General features: G+C 36.6%; 1 protein-coding gene across 1 annotated transcript in view; it reads right to left on the bottom strand.

The window, feature by feature from the left end:
- The window catches only part of SEMA3D (semaphorin 3D), a 257,776-nt gene that overhangs the window by 236,914 nt on the left and 7,881 nt on the right, over window positions 1-12,981 (bottom strand). The gene's annotated exons all lie outside the window — the stretch shown is intronic.

Raw genomic sequence — 12,981 nt, 5'->3', positions numbered from 1 at the left:
CAAAACTAGGGGAGAGTCTTGTGGAGCGAGTCTGAAGAAGTCCTGTAAACGGGAGTGTGAGGAGGTAACAAGAGAGAAGGAGAGTAGGAGGTCATGAGCAGAGCGAAGAGGATGGGAGGAAGAGTATCTGGAGACAACGTCTGAGATGTAGGGGGGAGCAGTGCAAGTGAGGGCGTTGTATGTCAGAGTGAGAATTTTGTGTTTAATCCTGGAGGCAAGAGAAAGCCAGTGAAGGGATTGGCAGAGAGGTGCAGCAGATGAAGAATGATGTGTAAGCCTGGCAGAGGCATTCATTATGGATTGTAAAGGAGCTAAGCGGCGGCTGGGGAGACCAGAGAGGACAGAGTTGCAGTAATAGAGGCGGGAAAGGATAAGAGAGTGGATTAAGATCTTAGTTGTGTCTTGTGTAAGAAAATGTCTAATTTTAGAGATGTTTTTAAGGTGGAAGCAGCCGGATTTAGCCAAGGAATGAATGTGAGGAGTGAAAGAAAGATCTAAGTCAAATGTGACCCCAAGACATCGGGCATGTGGGGTAGGGGTAATGATGGAGTTGTCGACAGTTATAGAGAGATTGGGGGTAGATATTTTGGAAGAAGGGGGGGAATAAGGAGCTCAGTTTTGGAAAGATTTACATTTTATAGATTATAAATTACAAAGAAAAATCAGGATAATTTCTTTACAAGAAAATCGCAATAATTGTGTTTTAACGAAACCTGATCAATATACAATACATAATGTTGAAGCAAGCTGTTGCCACAGTGTGGATGAAGGATATAGGACTTATTAGTTTCTATATAATTTAGTTCCTATCTTGACTTCACACTGGGGACCTTTACTGCTGGTCAGCTTCTATTGTCACTGACTTTATACAGTCTGTTTCTGCATCTAAAATAGAAAATCTAAGCCTATCTATTAAGGATTTTTTTTTTTTTAGTTTTCAAAACCCCAGTTTAAAAATAAATAAATACATAGATACACACACACACACACATAAATAAATACAAACATAAAAAGTGCACAAAGAATCTCCATATTGTATAGTATTTATTGTCAAAGATGGCTCAAAAAACAAATACAATAATATAATTTGTTTAGCTTAGGGACCCTGCTCATAAGAAATACATTTTTATTATTATGAGGTATATTAAATATGTATTTGTTCATACTTACAGGAGCTAATCTGTCCACCCGTTAGCTAAGTATATATAATATTTTTTGGCTTATCTCACCTTTTATGGGTTTGTCCTCAACATCCACTAAGCATAGGTTTGCTGAGTAATGTTAAATTATGTTAATACATTTTAAGAAGACACCTGCTGTGTAAAAACTTGTCTTTTTACTGGAAACTGCGAGAAGGGTCTACAGTACAGAAGCTTCAGTCTGGCTGGGAGACTTTTTGCGGCCAGCATGGTGATGCTAGCACTTGGCGGTGCTTCACACGTGTACAAATATCAAGTATATGTAACAAACTTTCACTTCTTAAAAATAAATAAATATCCTTTTATATAAATGAGAGAGTATTGACTTTTCATACTCACTAATATGAAAAACATTTTATTTAACTATTTTAGAACATATTTTAGTAATAACATTATAAAAATTATGTTTACTAGAAGAAGGAAGAGCTCATAAAACTTAGCACGTCTTATTTTGATTTAAAGGGACATTATACACTCATTTTTTCTTTGCATAAATGTTTTGTAGATAATCTATTTATATAGCCCATAAAGTTTTTTTTTTTAAATTAATGTATAGTTTTGCTTATTTTTAAATAACATTGCTCTGATTTTCAGACTCCTAACCAAGCCCCAAAGTTTTATGTGAATACGCTCGACTACCTACTCCAGCTTGCTCCTGTTTGTGTAAAGGGTCTTTTCATATGCAAAAGAAGGGGGAGGGGGGGGGGAGTGTCTTATTTGTCACTTGCAGTGGGCTTTCCAGCTACCTTTTCAACAGAGCCAAACTGACAGCTTCTGAGTAAGTTTTTAAACAGTTTTATACTGGATTTTTATATCAGTATCTGTGCATCTTATTCTTTATAGTAGTGTCTATTACATGCAGTTATATGAAAATGAGTGTATACTGTCCCTTTAAGACAACATGTGCCCAATGCACTTGCCAAGACGCATTCATTTCATATTGGGTTTCACTTAGTCTAAAAGAACATCCATCACCTAATTCTGTTAATTTCCTGTCTATATCAGATGATAATTAATCCATGTTTCTTTCCAAATGCATTACAATAATTTCATAACAATTTAGTCTGTTTTAGCAAATGATATTTTCTTATAATATATTTTTTTACAAAAGAAATCAAAGTTAGAAGGGACATAATTGTGAGTTTATAAATGAGGTTATTGTCCGAAGAGCTTTGTAAAACACCTCATATATTACTATTAAAATTTTTAACTTGCATTGTCTTTATTTAAAGGAGCATGAAAGCCAAAATTATGATAGATTCAAATAGATAAGCAATTTTATGAGACATTCAATTTAATTCTGTTATCAAATTTATTTCATTCTTTTGGTATTCTTTTTTGAAACGCACACAAAGGTAGTTTCAGGAAAATTTGACAATGGTATTCAAACACATTAGAAAACAAAGCAGCCTTTTCATGATTTTTATACTTTTTCTAATTCTACAGCACTGACCTCTTAAAAACTAATTATGGCATCTGTTGAAAATAAAAGTCACTATTATGTTTTTTTTTTTTTTTTTTTTTTTTTTTTTAAACTTCTCCAGAGATTCTAAAAATAGTGTGTTCAGCTGTGTTCCAAACAAAAAGCTAAATTCTGACTGACTAGCTTAGACAATGCTTTGTACGTCAATCACATCGGCTTCAAGTGATGACACTGCAACATGAAATGTGTGCGTGATGGTTGCTGATTAGTTCACTCATTAGATATGGCATTTCAACCATCCGACCCAGGGCCTCATGTGTACTCTCAAAATTGTAGTCCACTGCCTCCAGTATCCAGAAGAGGGGCCACTTCACTCCTTAAATACATCCCTTTTAATTAGTTTTTCTATTTAAACAATAAATAAAAAATACAGAACAAACAATAATTTTGCAATCTATTTTTTTCCCATTTATTTATTTATTTAAATAGATGCATAATACTGCACTGAATAAATCATAATTTCTTGTCAGGTCTGAAAAATAGAGCTGTAAGAGTCATCAGCCACTGAGTAGACAAAGTACACAGCTAATACCCCAGTATATAGATATATACAGTGGTGAGATTCCAAAATGTTACAGGTTCTCTAACTTCTTTATAATACAAAACCTTTACACTTTCTAAATTTAAGGAATAGGTTCTTAAGAACAGGTGAGAACAGACTGAATCCCCCCACTGTATATATATATATATATGCCTCAGCCCTTGCTGGCATCCAGCCAGTTGATAAAGTACAATAGTTAGAACTGTAACCCTTTTTGAAATGAAGCATTATGAATGTGTACAGCATCAGTTGCAGGGAATTTACAGCTTTTTGCCTTGAGCCATCATTCAAATAGCATGAAAGGTAAAACACTATAAAGAGAAAACTGCCGTATATTACGTCATAACAACGTGGAACTACATTGTTAAAATAAATATAATACAATTTTATATATTGCAGCAGCATCTTAAAGATACAGTAAACACTTTAAGATTGTAATATAAAATGCTTACTTTTACTTACTAAAATAACTTTCCAACATATAGCAATTTTTACCTGCTTTTCCTATCATTTAAATCTTAAAATGTTGGATTTTTCAGTTCTAAGAAATTAAAAGAGCAGATGGAAGGCTTCACAAGGCTAACCCTGCCACAGATCTCACCCTAATTTGCAGTTTGTTGTCTAATCATCTCTGCTGATTCTTTTGCTAAACCAAACAATGGAGATTTTGTTGACACAATCAGGCCCATTTATCAAGCTCCGTACAGAGCTTGAAGGGCCGTGTTTCTGGCGAGTCTTCAGACTCGCCAGAAACACAACTTATGAAGCAGCGGTCTAAAGACCGCTGCTCCATAACCCTGTCTGCCTGCTCAGAGCAGGCGGACAGGAATCGCCGGAAATCAACCCGATTGAATATGATCGGGTTGATTGACACCCCCCTGCTGGCGGCCGATTGGCCGCGAGTCAGCAGGGGGCGGTGTTGCACCAGCAGCTCTTGTGAGCTGCTGGTGCAATGTTACATGAGGAGAGCGTATTGCTCTCCGCATTCAGCGAGGTCTTGCGGACCTGATCCGCAGTGTCGGATCAGGTCCGCAAGCCCTTTGATAAATGGGCCTGTATGAGAGATGTGAACACTGGCTTCTAAAGACTGAGTCCTGATTGGTGGGTGGAGTTTGCCATAAAAGGAAGACGAAACCCCCTTTTTCTCAATTTTAAACAGCTTTCCATTTTACATGTATCTAATTTGCTTTATTCGCTTGATATCCTTTGTTGAACAGTGTATATAAATAGGCTCTGTAGCTGCTGATTGGGGGCTACACATAGATGCCTCATGGGATTGGCTTACTCATGTGCATTGCTATTTCTTCAACAAAGGATATCTAAAGAATGTAGCACATTAGATAATAGAAGTGAATTGGAATGTTGTTTAAAATTGTATATTCTCTACCTGAATCCTGAAAGAAAATTTTAGGGTTTCATGTCCTTTTAAAAAACAAATGCAGTAAATGAGATGTTAGTTTGTTGGAATAACCTATAGATTCTACTGGTATATTTATTTATTACAAGACTGCAAAAAATGTATTACAAGGTGTTCATTGTCCTTTTAAGAGTGTTGCTTGTCTGTATCACTTTATCATAGAAAGTGTATTCAGAAGAGTGATTTAAAGTGATTGTAAAGTTTATTAGATTAAAACACAGTATATAAAATTATTTATAAAAATAGTGGCACTTTACTTGAATATATATATTTAAAGATGCTTACTTTGTAAAATATTTACCATTTAGATATGTAAACATTGCACCATTCCTCCACCTGCATCTAATACTTGATTTAGCTAAGTGATGACGAATCCGGCTTCATCCAATGAATCATTGCGTGCCCCACGAGCTGGATGCCAAGTGGGGCATGCAATGATTGGATGAAGCTGGATTTGCCTTTACACATTGTAATTAATTTAAGTGCCACTATTTTTTTAAATAATTTTATAAACGGTGCTATAAACTAATAAACTGTATCATTGCTTTAATGGTTAACTTCTGACATTACCCATCAGGTGATAAGATGTAAGAGATCGATATTAACAATGACACACACCAAAAGGCTTTAATCCACTTGTTCTTCTCAGATGTAGAAAGTCAGGTCTCTGTTGTTCTTTGTCTTTATATCTGATAAATGGGCTGGTGCCTATTACAGGGAATGCTTATGTTGTGATTAATTTTAAAATCCTTTGAAGCAGTAATTGTCCTCATATGGTAACATCCCTTTCACTCAGGGAAAGTGATTACAAACTTGTAAGTGAAGTGTGGGGCTTTGAGCAAACCTGTAAGGGACTGTATAATGTTACACAAGGGGGAAACATACAGTAGGACATATTTAGTTTAGTTCAGTAACTTTTAATTATGTGCAAAAGGTTACTAACAAAACAGTCCTTTGACACAAGTTTTAAGTTTCTGCAAACAAAAATACTGAGAAAAATAAATGCAATGAAAATTCGAATTACATTAGAGCATTTTCATATTGCACAATTGCTTGCATATAACTGTATTTAACAAGGTCACCTCCGGAGTGACAATTCAGTGAACCAATCAAAAGCAGCATATGTGCATAACCCTTAATAACAAGCAGTATCTAGCTCAAGAGTGGATGTATATTGGCACTCCGAAGCTGAGTTTAATTCCATTGTGGTGGTTAAATACATAAATATTCCTAGACAGAAAATGTGTCAGTTTTCATGGTCTCCAAATGTGTCCTATGCCCTTATCTCTAAAGAAAGCAATCAATTATTGGGGAATATGTTGTGGACAGGTTAGGAAGCAGCATATGTGTGAATATTATTATTAATATTATTATCATTTATTTGTATAGCGCCACCAAATTCCGTAGCGCTGAATACAGTGATAGGGGTATACAATGACAAAGATTTGTGATAAAATACAGAAACATAACAAAACTAAACAAATCTAGTACAGGAGGAAGAGGGCCCTGCTCCGGAGAGCTCACAGTCTATAGGTTTAGGGTGCAGAGACATAAGGTTGGGGTAGCTTGTTACATCGGTTGTAGTTGCAGCAGTGAGTCAGGCAGTTCATGTATTAGTTTGGTTCGGATGCGGGATGGAGGAGAGATGGTAAGCCTCTCTGAATAGGTGAGTTATCAAGGAGCGTCTGAAGCTATACAAGGTTGGAGACAGTCTAATGGAGTGGGGAAGAGAGTTCCAGAGGACAGGAGCAGCATGTGCGGAGTCTTGGAAGCGGGAGTGGGATGTAGAGATAACAGGAGTGTAGAGACGTAGGTCAGAGGTTGATCAAAGAGGACGGGATGGGGAATATTTCATGATGGGAAAATATAGTTGGGAGTTAGACTGTTGAGTGCTTTGTAGGTTAGGGTTAATACTTTAAATTGTATTCTGGAGTGTATGAGGAGCCAGTGTAGAGACTGGCAGAGAGGAGCAGCTGATGTAGATCGTCGACTTAGGTGGATGAGTCTAGCAGAAGCATTCATAATAGATTGGAGGGAGGAGAGGTGGTGTTTTGGAAGGCCATTAAGGAGTAGATTGCAATAATCAATGCATGACAAAATAAGGGAATGAATAAGTATTTTTGTAGTTTTTTGAGCAAGGAAGGGACGAATTCTGGAAATATTGTGTAGGTGTAAATGACAGGATTTGGTAAGCGCTTATATATGTGGGTTGAATGTGAGTTCTGAGTCTAGTGCGACCCCAAGACAGCGGACCTGGGGTGAGGTGTTGAGTATAGAGTGTCCAACCATCAAAGAAAGGTCAGGTTTTGGATATCTCAAAGAGGGGGGATAAGAAGCAGCTCAGTTTTGGACAAATTGAGTTGGAGGTAGTGTGAAGACACTAGAGAAAACAAGAGAAAATTGCAGAGAGGCAGTCAGAAATCTGGTTAAGTAAAGAGAGAGAGATATCAGGAGAGGAAAGATAGATTTGCATATATATATAATTTATATAATTTAATATATATGTGATATATATATATAAATATATTATAAATTTATATGCACACATATATATATATATATATATATATATACCTACACACAAATACATATATATATATATATTCACACACACACACACACACACACATATATATATATATATATATATATATATATATATATATATATAGTAAACAAAGATAAAACAAAATGTATCAAATATATCATTTAATTACACGCATTTGGAATGATACACAAAACATGACTTGTTTATTACACAATCTGCTTTGATGTTATTGGTCATGTTTTACAGAATCCTGTCTCCAATCTAATTGGTATCTTCATCAGAAATGATCATTTTGTGCTTTTCTTTTAAAGCCCTAGCCATTAAGTAATCCCTTGTTTTGTTGTAGTCCCACTCATTTAGTCTTATCTGTCGTTCACGGACATCTTTCTGTCTCCATTGTTTTGTTTCATCTCGTTTAGGAATGAACCCCCTCTGGCGAGATTTAAGTTTTCCAACTAGTTCTGTTATTGCAATATGAATTGAGTTAAACACATCCTTTGTAATCATCTTGTGTGCTGTGAAAGGAGTATTGATAGGTTTAATAACAGCATTGCATGCAATCACAATTACACATGGCAAATTAACCTGATAGAAATGGCTTGTGGAAATATTTTTATTGGACTGGCTGCACAGTGAAAACTTGGCTCAGTTTTTCTTTTTTACTTATAATACCTTAATTTATTAACAGTTACGATTACTGCAGAAATATTCTGCAAATAGAAATAAATGAAAAACTAAAATGATTGACATATTTTAAAGCAACAGGAACATACAAATTAAACTTTCATGACTCTGAGGCATCTTTAAGAAACATCAAATTACTTCTCTTATCAAAATTCCTTTTTTTCTCTTGGTATCCTTTGCTGAGGAGCAAACCCAGGTATCTTCAGGAGCAGCAATTCTGTACTGGGAGATAGCTAGTGATTGGTGGCTACACACAAATTATTGGCTCACCAGATGTGTTCCCAAACGTACTTTGCTGCTCAGAAGCTGAATAACCATATGTCTAATTATTTAGCAGCATTTAAATACATAGTTATATGTGATCAACTGTGCAATAATAAAACACTGTAGACATTCTCTTTTGCACTTGTATGTACCTTTAAAGCACATAATATTGATACATACTGATAAATTACATTTAATAATAATAATAAAAATTATTTAATAGAAAAATTACATTTTTCTATTGAATAATTTCTCTTAAAATGCATAGCTTTGTTAAACCTATATCATCCCACAGTTCTCTCTGGTAGCTAATGAGTTAACCTCCATTTAAAAGCATAACATAAATCCAGACAAACCACACAATTTTTCTAAGTTTATCTTGTAAAGATACATAGTACAATGGTCATGAATACACCTGTAGAGCAGGACTAACTCATATACTTTAAAGAGACATAAAATTGTAAAAATAAAATATTCTAATGTGCATTTCATTATACTTGCATATAAATATATGTTTAACTAGTGCACTAGGGTTAAAGCATTACTGGGAAATAGCTGAACACATCTGTTAACCCAAGTATCAGAGACAGAATTGCCAGATATCTGCAATTAGTGCACTGAAAATTTTTTTTTAAAAAAAGTGCTGCCTAATCCTTTTAACTTTTTTGCACAACTTAACGTTCATAATTATTCAGCCTAAATTTGAAAGCACATAAATGTGTGTGTGGCTGATTCTAAAAATGTGCCGGTCTAGCCGTGGTTTTCCACGTTGACACTCGCAGTGGCAGCCATCATGGACTTCTATTAAAAAAAATGGGTTATTCCTGCGACAGAGCTTTCTCCTATGTAAAAGTTTGCAATGGAGGATGAAAAACACAGGGAGAACCTGTTGTGTGTTTAAACTTTAACCCTTTGAGTGCTAATGACGGCTCTGAGCCATCACAGAGTTTCCCACTCTGATGCTAATGACGATTCAGAGCCATCACTAGCAATCTCCCACCTTAAAGGAGATCTGGGGGGTGCCAACCGGTCCTACCCCGGCGATCGTGCCTGTAGAGTGACAGGCATCGCCGGGGCATCACGTTTTGCATGGTGATGTCACGCGCAATGAAGTGATGGCGTCACCGCGCAACTTTATTAACAATTTGTCAATACAAAGTATAGGAAAAGGGGGCATGCTGCTTAGAAGCCTGTATATCAGGCATCTAAGCAGCTACAGACCCCCAAGACCCACCATTGGAAAGGTAATCGCCTAACCAATTGTGTAAGTCCTGGGTATCTGGAAAAAAAAAATTAAAACATTTTTTTTCCACAAAATAAAAAATAAAAAAAATAAATTAGATCAGCTTAGCACCCAGGTGGGAAAGTGCTTAGCACGCAAAGGGTTAATATTATGTCTAATAAAAAAATATGCTGTTTTCACCTTAAAAACACTTATTTTCATATGCATAGGTTATTCTTTCAGTGTAATTAGTGTTTTGAGAATTTTGATAACAACTTAGATACTAAACACAGGGACAATCGCACATGAATGTCACAGACACACAGGGGGCACAGCTCATATATAAAACACAGTGACAATAACATACTAGTGGTAATGTTACAGACAAGCAACCGCACACCCACTCAGGCTCTCCACAGAGCTGGATAAGCTCTGGCTGCTTTACAGTATTCTCCACTGGGAAGTGGATGTATGTGACTGAGCCTGGCCCGTGACCTCTTAGTCCAGCAAGTCCAGCTGGGAGTGTGACAGTACTTTAGACAGCCAGAAAAGTGAAGCCACATATAGGAGCATGGTTTGCTTCTCCACCACGCCATCCTGAGCGTGAATGTGGGCGCGCATAAGGTGAGTGTGCGCACGTGTAAGGTGTGTGGGTGTGTGAATTTAGTGTGTGTGTGCCTGTGAGGATAGGTGTGTCTGTGGTGTGATGAGGTGGTGCACTGAGGAGCAGCTGTACCGCTGGGTAGAGGAGAAACAACACTGTCACACCCAAACCCGCACAACAACATCCACTGCCCCTTCACACCCCTCAGCACATGCTCATAGGTCATATGATATCACAAAGTACTCTGGCCACCATTTTACCACTGATGGTAGCCCAGGGACAATTATTAACTTCTGCATAAAATCCTGACTGTGCGGGTAAATAACCAGCCAGGTGCAACCCGCCCTTTGCACCTCAGGTAGTTGCCTGGTTCACCTGCCAGAATCTCACCTGCCCAGAGACCTTAAAGGGACAGTTAACTCAACATTTTTCACCACTTTAATTTGTTCCCAATGACCCACTTTACCTGCTGGAGTGTATTAAATTGTTTCCAAGTAGCTCCTTTACCCTTATATTGGCATTTGAAATAGTTGATTTAGCATGTGGTATCCCCACCTATTCTGAAAGTTTGTGGCCGCATGTCCAAGCTATAGATAAACTTTGTAAACACAGCCAGCAGAAGAAATTACACTCCCAGTGGGATATAGCAGAGATAAGGTAATACAATGTTGATTGTCCATTTTTCTCTCCAAGTACTGGTGATTGTTTTATGGACAGATATAAGATAAAGAAAAATGTATATGTACAAAATGTGATACAGTAATGAGATCTGATTATACCTACAAGGTCAACCCATTTTATTAGGTTGTGGCTTCTAAACACAAAATCATAGCGTTAATATAAACAAATAAACCTTAAGAAGCTAGTTTTCATACATTTTTTACTCTGCAGTTGGTAAAAAAAAGCAATTGTAAACACATTAAGGGAAAAACTATTTTACAGTATACTGTCCCTTTAAGAGAATCATGCCCGGTGTGTGAAAATGTGTCTCCCAGACTAGATTTATAAAATATTATTTCTGAGCTAAAACATGAATACTCTGCTTTATTATTATGATGTGGCAGCTATGTTAAGCCATTGTTTACTGTAAACCACACCATATATGGAAGAATAGACAATTACATAGTTTGAAAAAATACGGATTTGCCAGCATTATTAAGTACTTTTGAAATGTGGTCAAATAATGTTGTGGCTCAGAAAAATAAGAAATAAATGCTTAAAACAATTATTTTTTTACAAGCTTGTTACAAATTGTTTTATGAGATTATTACATTTAACAAAAATATATATAATAAACACTACATATGACATTGTCAAAATAATGTATAACAATATATATGTTACTATTACCATATATACCATTTCTGACATGGTGAGGAAACAGTAAGGATCAAAATGTATAGTAGTTTGGGAAGACAAAAATATTTTCACTGGTCCTGCATATGACCCAATAATGGATTTATTAAAAAAAAAGTGCCTTTACAATTGATCTATTAACATATACATTTTAAAGCTCAGCTGTCCTGTATATTATCATCATGCAAGGAGATCTATACTAGTTAGCTACTCACAGGCACAGCCTTCTGCCCAATCATTTGGTATATTATTGCCTCTTATAAATGTTACCATTGTGACTTTTGTTAAATACTTGATTTTTAAAGGGAATCAATATCAAAATGTCACTTTATGATTCAGATAGAGCATGCAAATTTAGGAGACTTTTTAAATTTACTTCTATTATCATATTACTTTGCTCTTTTGCAATCTTTTGCTGAAAAGCATACCAATATAGTCTCAAAGCGCCAACAGATTCCGCAGCGCTGTCCATGGGTACAAAGATAAAAGTACAGTACAATACAATATAAAAGACACCAGACGAAGTTTAACAAAAAAACAAATACAGGGGACATTGAGGGCCCTATTCCCATGGGAACTTACAATCTAGATGGGTAGGAGGGTGAGAAACAGGAGGTGGGGACTGCAAAGGTGAGAATGAAGTTAGTGTGGAGTTAGGGCAGCTATTAGGCAAGTGGAATTCACTTGTTACTGATTTGGAGATAGGCTTCCCTGAACAGAAAGGTCTTTAGGGAGCGCTTAAAGGAGGAAAGGTTAGGGGAAAGTCTGACAGCTTGAGGAAGTGCGTTCCAGATGGTTGGTGCCGCACGAGAGAAGTCCTGTAGTCTAGCATGGGAGGAGCTGATGGTAGAAGATGCAAGGAGCAGATCATTGTTGGATCTTAGGGGGCGGGCTGGAGTATATTTGTTGATGAGTTAGGACAGGTAGGGGGGCTGCATTGGTAAGGACTGTGTACTTCAGGGTAAGAATTTTGAATTTAATTCTGCTGTGAATGGGGAGCCAGTGAAGGGACTCACAGAGAGGTGCAGCAGATACAGAGCGTCGGGAGAGGTGGATTAGCCTAGCAGAGGCATTTAGGATGGATTGAAGAGGAGAGAGGTGGGAGAGAGGGAGGCCATTTATTAGGTTATTACAGTAATCAAGTCTGGAAATTACCAGGGAGTGGATCAGGTTATTGATGGCTACACATATATACCTCTTGTCACTGGTTCACCAGCAATTAATAGTGCAAAAATAAAATACTCTAACACGTGGATACATGGCTTAGGATGTCAGCTTGGCAAAGAATGAAGTCAGAGAGGGTCATGTGAAAGGTACGGCCGTGCCATTCTATGGGTGAAGTTGAAGAGATCCAGGTCCTACAAATAACATTTCCTAGCATTTCAGAATTTTCTTTAAATAAAAAACATACATGGATCAATAAATCTACAATTAATAGCTTCTAAAACCCTGGCTGACTCTATTTTTTTATATCAATTTATCTACCAAACACTTTTCTGGCTCATAATAAAATGTGTACCTGGCACCTCCTCTTGTCTCTCTGACTCCTTCCTATATGTCAAGTCTGGCCTATGTTTACTTTTTCTTGTCAGTAAAATATTATTGACACATGGGATTGACTGAACATAAAATATGTGCTGTATACCTCTGAGGTTAAGCATTT

The sequence above is a fragment of the Bombina bombina genome, chromosome 6 (genome assembly GCF_027579735.1).
Source record: "Bombina bombina isolate aBomBom1 chromosome 6, aBomBom1.pri, whole genome shotgun sequence".
NCBI classification, from domain to species: domain Eukaryota; kingdom Metazoa; phylum Chordata; class Amphibia; order Anura; family Bombinatoridae; genus Bombina; species Bombina bombina.
This window is presented reverse-complemented; position numbering and strand designations above follow the sequence as displayed.